Source organism: Mauremys mutica, chromosome 8, assembly GCF_020497125.1.
Source record: "Mauremys mutica isolate MM-2020 ecotype Southern chromosome 8, ASM2049712v1, whole genome shotgun sequence".
NCBI classification, from domain to species: domain Eukaryota; kingdom Metazoa; phylum Chordata; order Testudines; family Geoemydidae; genus Mauremys; species Mauremys mutica.
The window spans coordinates 99,961,558-99,979,213 of NC_059079.1; the positions used below are offsets into that span (position 1 = coordinate 99,961,558).

Consider the following 17,656-nt stretch of genomic DNA (forward strand, 5'->3'; position numbering starts at 1 on the left):
GGTAAAGGAGTTTAAAATGCTAATCCTTGGTATAATCCCTCCCCTTGGTATTGTAGAAGTACTGCAGCCACAAGAGATTTTCTTATTTTCCCCTACTGGTTTTAAAGGGGGGGGGGGGGAGATCAGGCTAGTCAAAATAGGCCCATTACTTGTGAATGATAATGAATTCCTTACATCATGTCCCAGCGCAGCTCTCGGTGCTGGGAGGGCGGCCCTTCATCTTGGCGGGAGTGTGTTTTGGTTTGGTTTTTTTTTTTTTTAAGCAAACCAGACAGCTCATGCTTACACCAGGGATGGAAACCAATTCCTTTGTAGCTGGTCAGGAATTAGCTCTTTGGGATCGAATGCTTCATTCCTTCTGTTTGAAAAGCTCGGAGCAACGCCGGGCTGCCCCAGAGAGAGAAATTCTTACCCTTCTCCCTTTTACATTTATTCTACTCACTTATTAGGGCTAGTCTACACTTAGGAGCCGGGTCGACGCGGTGAGTTCGACTTCTCGGAGTTCGAACTATCGCGTCTAATCGAACTCCGGAAGCGATAGTTCGAACTCCGGTACTCCACCACTGCAAAAGGCGGTGGCGGAGTCGACCTTGGAGCCGCGGACTTCGATTCCGCGGCGTCTGGATGGGTGAGTAGTTCGAACTAGGGTACTTCGAATTCAGCTACGCTATTCACGTAGCTGAATTTGCGTACCCTAGTTCAACCCCGCTTCTTAGTGTGGACCAGACCTGAGGCACATCTTAGGTAACCTGTAACTCTCGGACTTGATTGCCGAAGGAAACTGGTCTACAGCTTTCTATTAAAGTCGGTGCCGAAAGGACACCGCGTAGACAACCTGCAAAACGTGCCTAGGGACTTGATCCTTTAGAAACAGGCGCCACTACACGCCCCCACGCCAATAGGTGTCCACGCCCTTTAGAAATGTAGGAAGGCCTTCAAACTCCTCCACCTCTGGCCACGACTGCCAGGATCGGTGTGGTTAATACGCACCACGGTATATATTGGAAAGCAATTGGCTCTCAAGTTTGCCGAATTGCTGCAGAGGCGAATCACGCCGCACTGCTCCGGATGGCAGCACTAGGCGATGCTTTTGCTGGCAAGGGGATGAACGCCTGGAAATGTTCCTGCTGGAAGCGAATGCCTTTGCCAAGCCAACTCAGCGCATGCCGTGGGGGCTATTTTGTTATTGGGTTGTTTTAACATATGTCCCGTTGCTAACCCCTGCCCGGGCTGCGCCATGGGCAGCAGAAATCCTCCTCCTCGTGACGCATTCATCCAACCCGCCCTCCAACCCGAGCCCCTCGGCGTCCCAGGCTGCCCAGGCGCGCGGGGTTTTAAAAGGCGCAAATCCCGGGCGCTTTCCTGCCTGGCGCGGCGCTTGGGGGGTTTGGAGACGTTCGGCCGCAGCATCTGGTGCGGGGAGGCCGGGCGCGCCGGGCGCGCACAATGGGGCCGGGGAGGTCGGGGGCCGAGCCGGCTGCGCGGCGAGCCGCCCTTTCAGGCTAATGAAGCTGTTGTCTGGGGGTAATGATGCACGCGCCGCGGAGCCCCCTGTGCGGGGCGCGCGGGTCTGGGACGCGATTGGCCGGAGACTCCGGAACCGCCCCTCGGAGAGGGAGAGGAGCCCGTACGTGCGCTCGCTTTGCATCTGAAGGGAGGGGGAGGGGAGAGCCAGGGACGGTTTCTTTGCGCCCGGAAAGCTTTCCGGGGGGAGGCTCCATCTTCTCTGATTAGCTGCTCACAGCCAAGCTTCCCCCTTTATTAACCCCACCCTTCGGTTGGCAGCAGGGCCGCCCAGAGGATTCAGGGGGCCCGGGGCAAAGCAATTTCGGGGGCCCCTTCCATAAAAAAAAGTTGCAATACTATAGGATACCATATTCCTGTGGGGGGCCCTTGCGGGGCCCGGGGCAAATAGCCCCACTTCCTCCCTCCCCTCTGGGCGGCCCTGGTTGGGGGTGTGGGTAAAAAAACAACCTTTATCTAGGAGAGCAAATTGCGGGGGCCCCACTCCTGGACCATGGAAGCCAGGGAGGGGTTTTCACCTACAATGGGAGCAGGATCGCCCCCCCCCCAAACCTGCGGAAGCCGCTACCTGTTGCCTTGGCTAGCTGCTGACTTGGCAAGCTGCCCCCATTTTGCATTTGCCTTTAAGGCAGGCTCGGCGAAACAATTGATAGGGCCTTGCGAGGGGTTGCACCCGGATGGAGGATACAGCGCCCGTCACTCTGCAGCACAAAAGCGATGGGTCTGAGTGCACTTCAGTGATATCTAACGCTAGCATCGTTATCTAGGGGTTGCATCCTCCCCAGTGAGGCAAGAGGAGAGAAACACAGAAAAAATGGGAAGAACAGGCTAGCAAGGGCAGTACTGCAGTAGAAAGAAGGAAATCGACCTCCCCAGAGATCTATAGCAGAAGTGTGTAATCCGCCCCTGCCCTCCAGTGATCATCTTTAACCTGGTGGGAGCACTGATCTGTAAGATGCCAAATCGGGATGCGGACCTGTTAGCTCATACCAAACTCCATCCTTGCCCCTCTGCTTCCCCCATTAGCCCTGAGCGTGTGAGAGCTGGCCCAGCTGCAGCACTTGCTCTGGGCTCCTCACCCAGGAAGGTGTTCCCTTTAAACAGGGAAAAACCAAGCCGCTTCTATCCTTCCCACAGAAAGCGCCCCATCTCCCTTTACACAGCGGAGGTAAGGGGGACTAGGCATTGTGCTGCCCCTGCTTACAGCGGATTAGATCAGGCAGCCCTGACATCCGCTAATACCGTTTGACAGGTGAATTGAAAGAACCCGTCCTGCCCACAGGTCAGAGGACCCTGTCCCATCACCCTCAGTGGGAAGAGGGGTCATTTTAGATGGTTCATCTGAGCTTTCTGGGCTGGTTCTGAACTGGGGTTGGAAACTGTAGCTGTGTGCATGTATGTGTGTCTGTCTCTGTGTGTAACACCCATCCACCCACCCAGGCTGGTAAAGTTTCTTGTACAACACTTTTCCTATAACACACATATCTCTCTGTTGATGTGCCACATATTATACCTTTCACTCATATATTATACCAATGATAGCTACCTGCTACACTTTATGCTTTATCATACCACTGTTTTCCTTACCTGATCAGATTCCTAGCATGTCTAGAGGAAACACAAAGGAAATGGCACGAATAATTTGTTTTACATCAAAGTTGGATTTAATTCAGCAGCACAATAAAACTCAGCGCTGAGTGTAGGAGTTTGTAAAATAATCCACATAGCATTTTGGATGCCTGCAAAAGTTTCTTTCTCTATGTACCAAATACTATTTACACACCAGATTCAACGTAACTCTCCTCTATAGGGATTTTCCAGGATTAGGAAGTGAGTGTAAACTCATGGGGATGAGAATTATAAAGTCAAAAATACATTTGTAAACTTTGGCCAGATCCTTCACTCTTTTCATGCAAAACTCCTGCCTTGACGTCAGTGTGAGATTGGAGTGAAAGAAGGATCCATTATCTTGTTTTTCTGTGAATAAAATTAAAAGTTCACAAGCAATCGAATGCACTGCTAAATTAATCATAGGTTTTTAATTTTTCTCCTTTTATAATCTGGATATTTCATTAATCGTGCTAGATAGCTACACTATGAAGTGAAAATAGTTATTGGTTTTAGTGTTGTTGCTATTTTAAAAAAGTTGTTCCAGAGACTGAATAAATTTACTGGAGTTTGGGGTTCACTAGAGAACCAACTGTAGAAAATAGCGCCATCTGTTGGGTTGACATCAATTGTAAATGAATTAAGAAATGTTGCATAGAACTATAATTCGGCTACACAAACACACTATAGGCGAGAAATCCCAAATAGTCGACAAATAGCTCTAATAATATCTAGCACTGACATTCTTATCTCCCTGTATGTAAATTATTGATTATGTGTATCTGGTCTTGTTTCCACCCACTCAGTTTAAGCAGTGCATAAATCATTCTGCATTTAATAGTCACTTATCCAAACCCCATGTAGTATGGTTTAGGAACATAAGCAAACATGTTCAAACCTGACTGCCAAAAGATTGGCTACTAAATCCATATTGAGACAGCTAAATAAAGAGGCTTGATTTTTTTTTTTGAAGTGCCGAGCACCCCCAACTTGCTTTGAAATCAGTGGGAGTTGGAAGTCCCCCGCACTTCTGAAAATCAGACCAATTTTAATTAGTTGCCTAACTATAGATTTTCCAGTGTCTTTAGGGACACACATTTGACATTTTTGGCCACAAGCATTTTAAACGATTAAGAAGATTCTCTTAATCAAAAAATCATTCTCGTTCAATACAATTCACCAAGAAGGCCATTTCAATTGTGGTCTGGTTTTGAGACAGCTGATACTATGTCATAAAAGTAGAAAAGAAACAAATTGATCAAATATGACACACATTATTTAATTTATGAACTGTTGTCCCAAGAGAATTAAGAAACTTAATTTTTTATGTGTATTATATAAACAGTGTAAATATTTTGGAAAGTAATCATAATGATCCTTTTCATCATTATACATGTGTGCATGTTTTCCTTCTGGGGTGGTGCAGCAGCTGTCACAATGGGGTTCTGGACCATGACTAGGGGCTTACACACTACAGTCATACAAATAATAATAAAATAATAATAATATAATATGCAGGTGCGTGTATATATCTATATCTGGTGTGTGTACACACACATGCATACAGAGAGAGTGGAGGTCAACTGAATTATGCAGGCCATACTGAAGGAATGTTAAAACATCAAAACCATTCATATCACCCCATCTCAGATCTCAAGTCCTACATATTTTACAGCAAAGCTACTTGAGAAAAAATTTCAATTTTTTTAAAGCTGGGACTATTATTCATATCGATTCACCTGTAAAATTCTACAACCTACTTAATGTTCCATGTAGGTCATGTTTGCTAGTGACTTTTACTTTGGCAGCTGTATAAATGGCCATAAATATGTGTCCATCCAGATGCCTAGTGTCTCCACACCAGAAGAAGCTTTATCACAAACGATAAAGAATTTGACATGAGCTCCCTTATAAAAAAGGTTGAGACTGTAAAACCCATATTAGTGGTGCAAAAGACTAAACCACACACCTTTTGGCCTAAATGACCAGATCTTCTTCTGCAGATGCATTGCATTCAACATTGATGTGTTACACAGGCTGTGGAAATCCCTTCTTGGAGGATGGAGGTGTAATCCATCTGTTAAAACAGTGCTAAGAGAAGTGACAGGGGGCTGGTTAACGTTTCATTGTTATGTGCCTGTCTCTTCAAATCCTCCCTGCTGTTCACAGACACCCACTGAGCATGTGCAGGCGTCTGTTGCTCTGTGCAACAGAGAGGGATAGCTGGAGGATCAGCTCCCAACCTGGGCAGCTGCCAAGAGGGAGAATGGGATGGTGTCACTGTATCCTAAAACAGGTGCATTCAGTCAGAAAGAGACATAAAAACTGGACACAGAGCTACAGACACCTGCACATACTCCATGAACCTGTGAACAGCAGGGAGAATTTAGAGTCACAGGCATGTAACTGAGCAGTTAAAATAAACAGCCCACTGTCTATAATCTTGACACAGTTTTAACAGATGGGTTATAAAAGTGTCTGGTGAAACTACTATTCTGCATTGCAACCAAATAATATGTGAATATTTCTGATGCATTTCCCTGATTGTTTCTGCAGGTAAGAGGAGTGGGGGTTTCATCCCAAGGCATGACACTGAATACGTTTAGGCCTTGTCTACACTTAAAAATTTTGCTGCTATAACTAAAGCAGGAACTCCCCCTCATGTAGATGCACTTATACCAGTATAGAAGTGCTTATAAAAGTACAGCTTGTTAAGTGAAAGCTGTTATAAAACACTTTATCACAGTATAACTGTGTCCACAGTAGGGCTTTTACTGGGATAACTATGTCAGTAAAAAAATCACCTCCCTTACAAATAGCTGTGCTGCTAAAACTTTTTAAAATGTAGACTAGGACTAGTTATCATAAGATCAACTGTACAGACCTCAGAGGGAGAGAAAAATGATAGTGAATACATCCACAATTACAGTATCTAAAATAGCATTTTATGCGTAATAACCTTATGCTCTTAAGATCCAACAATTTGGACCTCCCAGAGCTAAAGACAAATGCTGCATGTCCCATTGGAAACCATTCCTAGCATTGACAAGATATTGGACATAAAACCTGGCTTTGTTCCATAACTGAATATTGCTCATATTGAGCGTCAGGTCAATATATGTTTGAGGGGGGAAATTAAAGTTTTAGAAAAGAAAAGGAACCTTTCTCTGGCAGGTAATTTTCTTTTAAAACATTGTGGCTCTCTGGAGCTGCTCAGAAGTTTGGCATGTTAGAAGTAGGCCCAGTGGAGGTAGATTAGTGGTAAGGCAGTCAAACATGTATGGTGAACGAAACTGAGACCTTATCTGGAGGCTATGTCTACACTACTATGGGATTGACACTCCGGTAATCTATGTACTGGGGGTCAATTTAGCGGGTCTAGTGAAGACACGCTAAGTCGACAGCAGAGCGCTATCTGGTAAACCCTAGTACTCCACCGGGAACGAGAGGCATAAGGTAAGTCGACAGGAGACTTATTCACATAGCTGGAGTTGCGTAACTTAGGTTGACTTACAGCAGTAATGCAGATATAGACTCTATTGAAGTCAATGAGAGACTTTCTATTGATGTCAATGGGCATAGGACTAAACTGTTTGTCAACTGGGGCTGGTTTGAAGATGTAAAATGCTAAATAAGTGCTAGGCGCTAGTTTTAGCAGTCTGGAGAGCTGAATACCTTTAAGAGAAGCATTTTCCAAGTAAAGCAAATTCTTTTCTACAGGTGCTTGTTTTCTTCAGGGCTGTAAAGTACTTTATATACTTTACAATAATGAATTATCTTGAAACAAGTACTTGTTTAATGATGCGAGGAAGACTTGGTTGATGTATCTCCAGTTAGCCTGTGCTGCAAAAATATTTCTCTTTTTCAATTTATCAAAAATCATGTCTCCATTAAGCTCTGTGCTCATGGATAAACAGAAAAATAAGATAATTTGTGAGTGGTAAGTAAATGGATCCCTCCCCGATATAGCTTTATAATGTCCTTACTTTTAGCTGTTGTCATCTTAGATAAAAGCCAAAGGATCTGATTCTTCTTTCATAACAGTTTAAAGTGATGCAACTCCAGTGGGCATGATTCTGATCCCAATTATGCCAGGGTAAATTAGGTATAGCTTCTCTGATGTCAGTGGAGTTACACAGTCCAACATTTTCAAAAGCACCTAAGTGACTTAGAGGCCTATGGCAATGGGACTTAGGCACTTTGGAACATTTTATCCAGCCACATAAAACTGGTATGAGATCAAAGTCAGATTGTAGAGTTAGAAATAAATATTGCAATGCACACTGTCTTCCCTTTCTTCTTATTTATTATATGTATTTTGGTGCCCCAGTCATGGACCACTTTCGCTGCCCCATCCTGCCCCCTGACAATGTCTTCACAACCCCATAAGTCCTCAGAGCAATGGTTTCTTTATAAAAAGTTGTCCAAAATTATATCAGATGCTCTCATCTCAGAATTTTTCCTGCACAAATAATGCTTAATCGCTACACAGATGTCCGTAGGGAATTTGTCTTAATGTAGCTGAGGTCAGTGTTCAAGTTGTGTGTTTGAGTGTGATTGTGAGAAACAGGATGTGTGCATTGGGGCTGGCTATAAATTGGACCCAAAAGGATGTTTGTTAGGGAGCTCTGGAGGCTGTGATGAGTGGGTTTGGAGATTATTATATCTGGGGGTAAGGCATGTTAACTAAGGCTTATATGGAAGGTAGTGCTATCTTCCTGAGTGACCGTCCTGACTTTTAGTGGCTACATTGATAGGAAAGGCGGTGGAGCAATCTTAACTTTGTATTAATGAAAAGCTTCGTATAGTTCTGAATAGAAATCTGAACTGAAAGAGGCAGAAGAAACACTTAAAAAACATAATCAGCGCCACTGTTTGTAGACTAAAGCCAATCAGAAAGCTAAGCCATCCTGCTGGTGCCTGTATGTGTTGTGGCCACTAGTGGGTTTTTTTTTCTCTGTATGGTCAGACGTTTGGTTTTTAGTGCTTAAATTAAAAGAAAAGAAAACAACAAACAAACAAATAAAAAACCCACTGGCCACTTGTAAGTAGCAAAACCAGCCACGAGATGGCAACCTTTGTCACCACTCTGAAATGTTACCTCTGTTCAGAGCCAGGAACCTCAAATCTCATCCATAAGTGAGGCAGAACGATAGTTCATTTGGTCAACCATTTGTAGAGCACTAGGTCCAAGATCCTGGGGTTTTGCTGAAGCTAAGTGATGAAAATCTCTTAATTCTTGTCAAAGAATTGACAATTGGTTGTTTTTCTGTTATTTTTCCTTTGCTAGGGCTAATGTTATTTATTATTTGTGGTGAAGTATCACCTAAGAGCCCCAACTGGGATTAAGCCCCATTGTGTTAGGTGCTGTACATATACATACATACATATAGTAAGAAAGAGTATCTTATTAGTTAAGAAGACAAGATGGACAAAGGCTGGGAGAAAGGGAATACCATGCCCTGTGCTATACAGGAGGTCAAGCTAGATGATTGCAATGGTCCCTTCTGGCCTTAAGAATGTATGACTCCCTGAGTATCATTCCTATTATATAGATGGCAAAGTGAGGCACAGAGGGAAGTGAATGGCACTATTAAGGCATGAGCTTAAGAATTGGAGCCTAAGGGCTAGTCTACACTTACTGTCCGGGTCAACACGGTGAGTTCGACTTCTCGGAGTTCGAACTATCGCGTCTGATCTAGACGCGATAGTTCGAACTCCGGAAGCGCCGCAGTCGACTCCGGTACTCCACCACTGCAAACGGCGGTGGTGGAGTCGACGGGGGAGCCGCGGAGTTCGACCCCGCCGCGTCTGGACGGGTGAGTAGTTCGAATTAGGGTACTTCGAATTCAGCTACGCTATTCACGTAGCTGAATTTGTGTACCCTAATTCAAACCCCCTTTTTAGTGTAGACCAGGCCTAAGAGACTTGCCGAAGATCACACAGGAGGCCTGTGGCAAAACTAGGAATCAAATACAGAGCTCCTGAATCCCAGTACAGTCCCTTAACCACAGCCACAACCCTCCTCTCGTCTAGGTTACATACATGTTATCGTTAGTTACTATTCAATTACAGGAATGGGTATACAATGAACTAACTGAATTATCATGATCTAGAGAACATAGGTCTAAGTTGAGACCTTTAGGCAAATAGAGAGAAAGTGACCTTTCTTTAGAAAGGTCACATCTTTCAATTCCTGGTAGTCTGGGAGGATTTCACATCTGGCTGTTATCCATATTCTATTGTCAGATGTTATTGCATAACAACAAGGAGTGACCTTTCTCGACATTTGTAGCTGGAGGGAGCGTTGTCACATCTGTTGTCACATCTGTCAGAACTTGATCACTGTAAAAAATGGTTTACCCTCCCTTTAGGGCTGCCAGCTTTCTAATCGCACAAACACGAACAGCCTTGCCCCGCCTCCTGCCCTGCCCCCTCCCCTGAAGTCCTGCCCCTGCTCACTCCATCCCCCCTCCCTCTGTTGCTCACTCTCCTCCACCCTCACTCACTTTCACCGGGCTGGGGCAGGAGGTTGGGGTACAGGAGGGGGTGAGGTCTCTGGCTGGGGGTGTGGCCTCTGGGATGGGGATGGGGCAGGAGGTTGGAGTACAGGAGGGGGTGAAGGATCCGGCTGGGGGTGCGGGCTCTGGGGTGGGGTCGGGGATGAGGGGTTTGGGATGCAGGAGGAGGCTCCGGGCTAGGACTGAGGGGTTTGAAGTGCAGAAGGGGGCTTAGGGCTGGGGCAGGGAGTTGGGGTGCAGGAGGGGGTTCAGGGTGCAGGCTCTGGGAGGGAGTGTGGGTGCAGGAGGTGGCTCAGGGCAGGGTGTTGGGGGGAGGGAGGGGGATGGGCTCTGGCTGGGCAGTGCTTACTTTGGCCTGTGTTCCTGGCCAATGGAATTGTGGAGCTGGTGCTCAGGGTGAGGGCAGCGTGCGGAGACCCCTTGGATGTCCCTGTGCCTAGGATCTGGACATGTTGGCTGCTTCCAGGAGCTGCACAGAGCCAGGGCAGACAGAGAGCCTACCTTAGTCCCGCTGCGCCATCGATCGGACTTTTAGCGGCCTGTTAAAATCTCCCGGATTGCTTTCCACTGGGAGATCGAGGCTGATTCTGGTAGACTCCTGGCCAGTCTGGGAGGGTTGGCAACCCTACCTGCATTTCTACACCGAGAGCCTAGGACTGATAATAGTGCAATGAACAGTAGCATTGCCATTTTCTTTTCTTTCCCTTTGAGCATTGCACCTTTCTTCCCTTCTTAACTTTTTGTTTTCCTGATCTTTAGGGAAAATCCCCCATGCTGGACAACGCCAAGAAGTCTCAAAGAATCAGAGAAAAGACTTCTGTAGGTCTTCTCCTTCTCTTGATCAGTATCTCCACCTCCATTTTTTTGTTAGTGCTTCACTCAGTATAGTTTAACATCCCAAATGATGGAGCTCCACCACTTGGAAAAATATTCCGCAGCTTCATAATTCTCAGTGTCAGGGCTTTTACAGGATATACTCTTCTCTTTTTTAAATTTGTCCCATAATTCCTTGTTGTACCTCCATGACTGTGCCCCCTTTTCCTTCCTTGGTGTTTATGCCCTTCAGAAATCAGTAGGCAGTGTCATGTCCACTCATAGTCATTGCTTAGCCTAACTATACATATATAGCTCTTTGAATCTTTGATTCTTGACCCTTTAGTCTAAAGTGCAATCCTTCTTGGAGAGAAACTCTGTAATAAATTATATCTTCCTACTTGGCATAGCTGCTCCTGATGTCTATTCAGCATCACATATGCTCAGACGTTTTTGCTGCTTTTTATTCCTGTTAGCCCTGTGCAGCCAACGAAGCTCTAGGAGAGTGAGCTGGATTTCAGTCTTTCTTGTCCTTCCCATCAGTTGCATCTGTGTAAACCCAGTTCCGGCAAAGCTGTTGCACAAGTGTTACCGAGGGCATGATTTTGAAGAAAATGGGCTTGCACTGGAGTAATCAAGGACCTGCTTTGCCTTGCAGAACCTATGTGTCTGGTGACGATGCACAGAAAGGAGAGAAACCAGCTTGATAATCAAATTCCAGGTTGAATTTGCAGAGGTGGCAGTTAGAAAGCATCTATTTTATTTGCAAACAGTGCAGTTGATCTGGAAATCACTGAACCAATAGGACTCACAATGTCATTTTTATAGAGCAAAACCATACTTTAAGGTCCTTTTAGGTTTTGGGAAAGACCCTTGTGGTTTTTTTTTCAGCAGGCTCCTTATTCTAGTTAATTATGGGTTTGTTTTTCTAAAATATCTTTGTAAAAGTGATACGTTGTACAGACTTAAAAACTAAGCTGAAATAAATCCAAAAGGAAACTGTAAATGGTGCAACTATTAAGGTAACAGAAATGATGAGGTATGCCCACTAGCCACCATGTAAGTGGCAATGACATAACAAAAACGCTGAAGGATAAAGGAATCACATATTTCTTCCGGGATTAAAAGTGAGCTCAAAATTGCCAAAGCCTAGTGAAAAAAGCCCGTTGTTGAGTTTCCTTTCCTTTTAATAAGCTTCTTTTTCTTGCAGTGCTAAGTGTTCAGATGTAGCATATTTAGTGCCTAGTAACCTAACAAAGCATGGATTGGTGGCTCTACAGAAAGATTTCTTTTCCATGTAGGTTTCTAACCATGAAAAGACACATGAAAAGATCGGTTGCTTCAGACTCCTTAATTAAACACAACAAAGAATGGCAATTAGAGCTGTGTTTCACTTCTGTCATCAACAACAATTTTGCAAGCCTGAATAACCATTTCTCACTCTGAGGTTTACAACTGGAATAAATCATAATTGTGGCTATAATTATCAGGCTGAGGCAAACATCAGAAGGTTTCTCTGAGGGTTTGGTATGTATCCAGAACTAATCCACTCCTCTCTTTTTCTTTTGATGGTGGTGGTGGAAAAACAACAGCAGAGGCCTAATGATTTCCCCACATCTTACCTTTTTGTAAGGTAAAAAAGTTTATAATTTTAGGAAAAATCTCAAACTCCTTGAGGAGCTACATTATTTTTTGTTTCATGGTGGCACCTAGAAATCATAGCCTCACTGTGCTAGGCACTGTACGGACACATACTAAGTGATAGTCCCTGCCCCAATGAGCTTACAATCAAACCAGGCAGTGGGAGGGGAAACAGAGTCACAGAGAGATGAAGTGACTTGCCCGAGGTCACGCATCAGCTCAGTGGCAGACCCAGGAACAGACCCCCCACACACACACATCTCCTGGCATGTCAGTGCTCTAGCTACTACATCGTGCAGTCTCTCATGTCTTTAAAATGTTCCCTGTCCTGGTCCTTGTTCCTTCCCGGTGGTTTAATCAAGCCATACTAATACCTACTAAGTGAAACCAGGTTCTTCCATTTAAAGAGAAGGAGGGCGGGGGAAGAGAGGAAGTCACTTTCTGTCCTCAGAAACTCAGGCTATGTCTACACTTGGAGCTAGGGGGGTGATTCCCAGCTTGGGTAGACAGACTCCCATTGAGCAAGCACACTAAAGTAGTGTAGCCATGGTAGCCAGGTCAGTGGTGGCATGAGCTAGCTGTGCTAAGTACAAACCCACTGAACCCCCCCGGGGTATGTATTTAGGGCTTCTAGCCTGTGCTACCACTGCTCACACTACCACAGCTACACCCCTATTTTTAGCATGTCAGGAAAGATGAGAGCTGGTGCAAGTATGTCAACCCGAGCTGGAATGACAGCCCTAGTTTGTAGAATAGGTGTAGCCTCAAAGGGCCTTAGGGCACTACCACAGGGTAACGATTCCAGAATTATAAAAGGAGTGGTGGTGGGGAAGCCTGACTGCCATCACGGTGGGACAGAGAAGGGAGGAGGAAGAGGACATTGTGCAGGAATTTCAGGGTCAGCATTGGTGGAAAGTTTTCATATGCTGCTGGATATTGGCCAAGATCCTGGTATGTGAGCAAAGCCACAGTAAAAGGACTTTGGTTGGTGAAACTAGATGGTGGCTGGGGAAGGAATCTGCCCCACAACATGCAGTAATGCCCAGAGCATCAAAATCATGACCACTGCCGAGGGTGTAGAATGGCCTTGCAGCTCCTGCTGTGAAGGTTTGTGTCCAGGGGATCTACTGGCTGGTCGTGCCCTCCATGAGCCCATTTCCTTGTCCATGTTGCAACCCAGGTGTGTGTGTGTGTGTGGTACCCTGAATGGCTTTCAACTGTGCCTCGTGATGAAGTGAAAATGCCACTTTTTCATTGTGTTTGGGGCTTGGAGAGGGAGCTCCAAGAGATGCCCCTTAGATATCAAACAGAGATGAAAGATCTGGTGCATGACAGGCAGCCCAGATCTCATCAGAAACAGGCAATGGCCGTCTGGTTTATAGAGAAAATACTCCAAAGGTGTCTCCAAAATCTTGTCCAAAATGGATGCAGACTTTCACTGTCACCACTAGATGTCCCTTCAGCTCTTCTTTCTCAAGAAAATTCCCTTAATATCATCACTAACCCTCCCATGCAACTATATTTATTGAAAAATACGTTGGCCACTAGTCAGCATATTTAATAGCATGAAAAACAAAAGATGGGGCCTCAGCTGTGCAACTTGTGTGTTGTAATAAAGAGATGGTCTGGGATTTAATGAACTTGGATTCCATAACATAGGGGCTTGCTACCAGCTGACTGAGTCATTTCAAAGTTCCCTTTTACATATTCCTGGCCCTCTCACACTGCTCTGGATCATGTAGCACTAGCTAATATGAGCGCTAAATGCCATTTTTAAAAAGTGTATCGAAACTGACCTGCGAGGTGAAAGGGTCCCAGAGCTTGGGCTCCAGCCAGAGCCCAGAAGTCTATACAGCAATGAAACAGCCCTGCAGCCTGAGCCCCGTGAGTCCGAGTCAGCTGGCATGGGCCAGGTGTGGGTTTTTCTTTGCATGTAGACGTACCCAGAGAGATTGAGAGTAAATATTTGAAAGGTATTTTAAGGTGTTTTAAATCCCAAAGATGGGATTTCTAAAATTGTCCGTAGCGAGTTAGGTAGCGAGTTAGGTGCTGAGGTGATTGTTTATCTGCATCTTCAGGTGCCTAAATACTTTTAAAAATCTGTCCCTGATATGCCTAAGGTCATACAGGAAACTTGTGCCGGAGTCGGGAATGGAGTCTGGATCGGTGTCTTGAGACCATTCTTCCTGTTCACACTAAGTGATTTCATAAATTGAATTTTTTAACTAGTAAAACATAGAGCCAGTATTTTAACGGCATGCCGATTTACTTGAAGGCAAAATCCCCTCTCAGGTTCACAAACACATCTGGAAGAGCCCTGGGATGAACTCTGATATGTCTTTCACTGTGCTGAGGAAGGCAGCCTCACATCACCAACGCCTGCAGCCTCTAATGCAAAGTGACACAATACATTGTTGCCGGCCAGCCATGAATAGGATGTAAAAACTCGGGATGATTATTATACATATTGCACAGTATGGTCAGATGTTCTAGCGATAAGCTGTTTGGAGCTTGCTTTTGCAGCTGCAGACTGTTTATTTCTCAGGTAATGGTAATCACAGTTCCTATTCTGGTCTGTGTTATGTCTGGTAAAGAAAAATCTAGGAAGTCCATTTTGGATTGGTCTGCTAGACTGAGGCACAGGCTGCTTTCAAAAATACCTGATCTGGCCACACACAACAATCCACTGAAGGAAGCTTGATAAGCAGGCAGTGTGAAAAGTATGGAATGCCGAAATCTAAACTCAGCAATTTACCAAAGTCACTCCAGGCAGCATTTTTCAGAGCTGGGAGTTGGGCTCCTAATTCCACATGTAGATGTCTAACTGAAAATGGCCTGATTTTCAAAGATGCTGAGTACCTATAGCTCCCATTGAGTTCAGTGGAAGTTGTGGGTGCTCAGTACTTCTGGGTTTAGAAGCCTAACTTTAGGCAGCCAGCTTTGAAAAAGGTGGGCTAGATTTATTTAGAACCTATGGGAAGCACATTTTGGAGCTTGGAAACATGTAGAATTGATGCTTTGAAAGAGCAGTGAATAAATATGAATGCTTCTGGAAGGTTCCAGACTGATGCCTTTGCTAGAAAGGTCCTCCCGTTTCTCCACACAACAGGTACAGTCTATTGAGTGGCCATAAAAGGTTTCTTACCATTCTCCCACCAGTTAGCCAATTTATGACCAGGTCAGACTAGCTCTAAGGCTGTGAGGGTAATTTGCTTTCCATTCACGTTCTCTGCTTAACTCCTTTGCTGGGATTACCAAGAAGAAGGTGTGTCCAGCTAGTGCCAATAATTGTGGTGGTGTTTGTTTTGTGAAATGGGCGCTGTTATATCCTGGGGATATCAGCTCCCAGATTCCTGACCTGGACTTTGGAACAACCAATTAAAAGAATGTCTCTAGCGATACCAACCCTGGTTTAACACTGAGCCCATTGTGTGCTCTGACAGGACTAGAGAAATGTAGTTAGCGCTGTAGGAATAGTCACACAGTACAAACGTGGTCAGTGAAGCTCTTAGTTTATATACACCCTCACTAGCAGGGCTTAAATTCTAATAATAATATAGGGAGATATACCTATCTCATAGAACTGGATGGGACCCTGAAGGGTCATTGAGTCCAGCCCCCTGCCTTCACTAGCAGGACCAAGTACTGATTTTGCCCCAGATCCCTAAGTGGCCCCCTCAAGGATTGGGCTCACAATGCTGGGTTTAGTAGGCCAGTGCTCAAACCACTGAGCTAACCCTCCCTCAGAGATTATTTCCCTGAGCCCCTCCTCCCATCCATTGTGGCTCCTGACTTTAGCTGGAGTGGGGGGGTCTCAGGGCTTTAGCCCTATGGGAGAGGGTGCGAAGGCTTGGGGCTTTAGCCGTGTGCTGGGGGGGATGCAGGGGCTTCAGCCCCACAGGGTGCGCTGGGGCATGGGGCTCAGGGCTTTAACCCTGCAGTAGGCACTGGGGCTTTAGTCCCGCAGAGCGCGTTGAGGCTTCGGGGCTTCTGCCTTGTGGGAGGTGCCAGGCCTCCCGCAGGTTTGAAAATATTTGGCTGTGGCTGAATTTAAGCCCTGCTCACTAGTGAGTCTCAGTGGTTTGATTTAAAGAGCTCCCCAGTAAGCATAGCGGACATCTGGAGACTAAGACTTGGACTTAGAGCATCAACTCATTTCACAGAGGTCACTGAACGACTATCGCTTGTTAATAAACTTTTGGCCATCACTGACCTAGACCATATATGAACAAGTGACATGCAAGTGCTGAAAGGCTCTGTATAATGTTACTAATCCCATGTAGTGCTCATGCGGAAAAAAAGGCAAGGCAAGGTTTTCCTGTATTGTCGTGTACTTTCAGTGCAGCTGCTTGATTTACACTGGTGCTCTTATTAAAACAGAACCCGATAGCATAATTGCTAAATGAATGCAGCCCAGCTGATATGCGATGCCAAATAGAAGGGTGGAGAGTGGATGATGAACATTTAAAGCATTGTACTTAGGGCGTGGTTTGGGTGTTTTTTATCATTGCACACTCCTGGTTTTTATTTTGCCAAAGTAAGCTCATGTCTACAGGTTGGTGAAGATGCTAAAAATAATTGCGAGATGAGCTCATGTGAAGCATGTAGAATTTATGCTGAATTGGTTTGGTTATGACAAAAGAGTTAAAACCAGACACATTCAAATTAGAACTAAGGCACACATTTTTAGCAAGGGTGATTAACCACTGGGACAAACTACCCAGGGAAGAGATTCTCCAACTCTTGAAGTCTTCAAATAAAGACTGGATGCCTTTCTGGAAGACATGCTTTACTTAAACATGTGTTATTGGGCTCAATAAAGGGGTAACTGAATGCAAATCTAAAGCCTGGCCACTTGTACAACACAGGCCAAATAATCCAATGGACCTTTCTGGCCTTAAAATCTATGTATCTATGAAAAGAAAAATTACCTTTTGACCAAGCCAATTCAGCTTTCTGCTATTTAATATATATTTTATATGTTTTGGATTTACAGTCTCCAAAATGTGCTTCCAATGGCTCCATTTAACAACGACAGTTCAACTACCTGCTTTCCATACAGCAGCAGGACTCTTGGGTTGCACAGCTGTAGCTGGGGATAGAGGCTGGCTCATAGTTTATATTTTAGGACCATATATCCAGGTGGGTCTGGGTATCACACTGAAATCTGTGAAACATGTGTAGCTTAACACACACAGTTATATAAGGTATATATGACATATGTTATACTATACATACAGTATTTATCACATTCTGTACATGAATTGGTTATACCTCCCACTGGATTGGGCCAGTGGAGACACTCTTCTTTCTACTTTAGCAGTAGCTCACTCTTCTTTATTGTCAATACAAGCATAACAACCACGGTTGGCATCAGAACAGCAGGATCAAAGGAAGCTGCAGCACCACACTCTGAGAAAGGGGAATTAAATGTTTTCCCATTCAACCTTCCTGACCATCCATACTTTTGAATTCTTATAGATTATTTTCTACTGTCACTTGTGCTGCAGGTGCCTCTTGGCTTCTGAAAACGGAGTGATATGGCTCTC

The 17,656-nt window shown here is 44.9% G+C and overlaps 1 long non-coding RNA gene across 1 annotated transcript in view; it reads left to right on the top strand.

Moving 5' to 3' along the window:
• Positions 1–6,535: 6,535 nt before the first annotated feature.
• Positions 6,536–17,656, top strand: part of LOC123376219 — a 36,978-nt gene continuing 25,857 nt past the window's right edge. The window contains exon 1 of the long non-coding RNA XR_006581716.1: positions 6,536–6,588. This is a non-coding gene — a long non-coding RNA (uncharacterized LOC123376219). The remainder of the gene's footprint in view (positions 6,589–17,656) is intronic.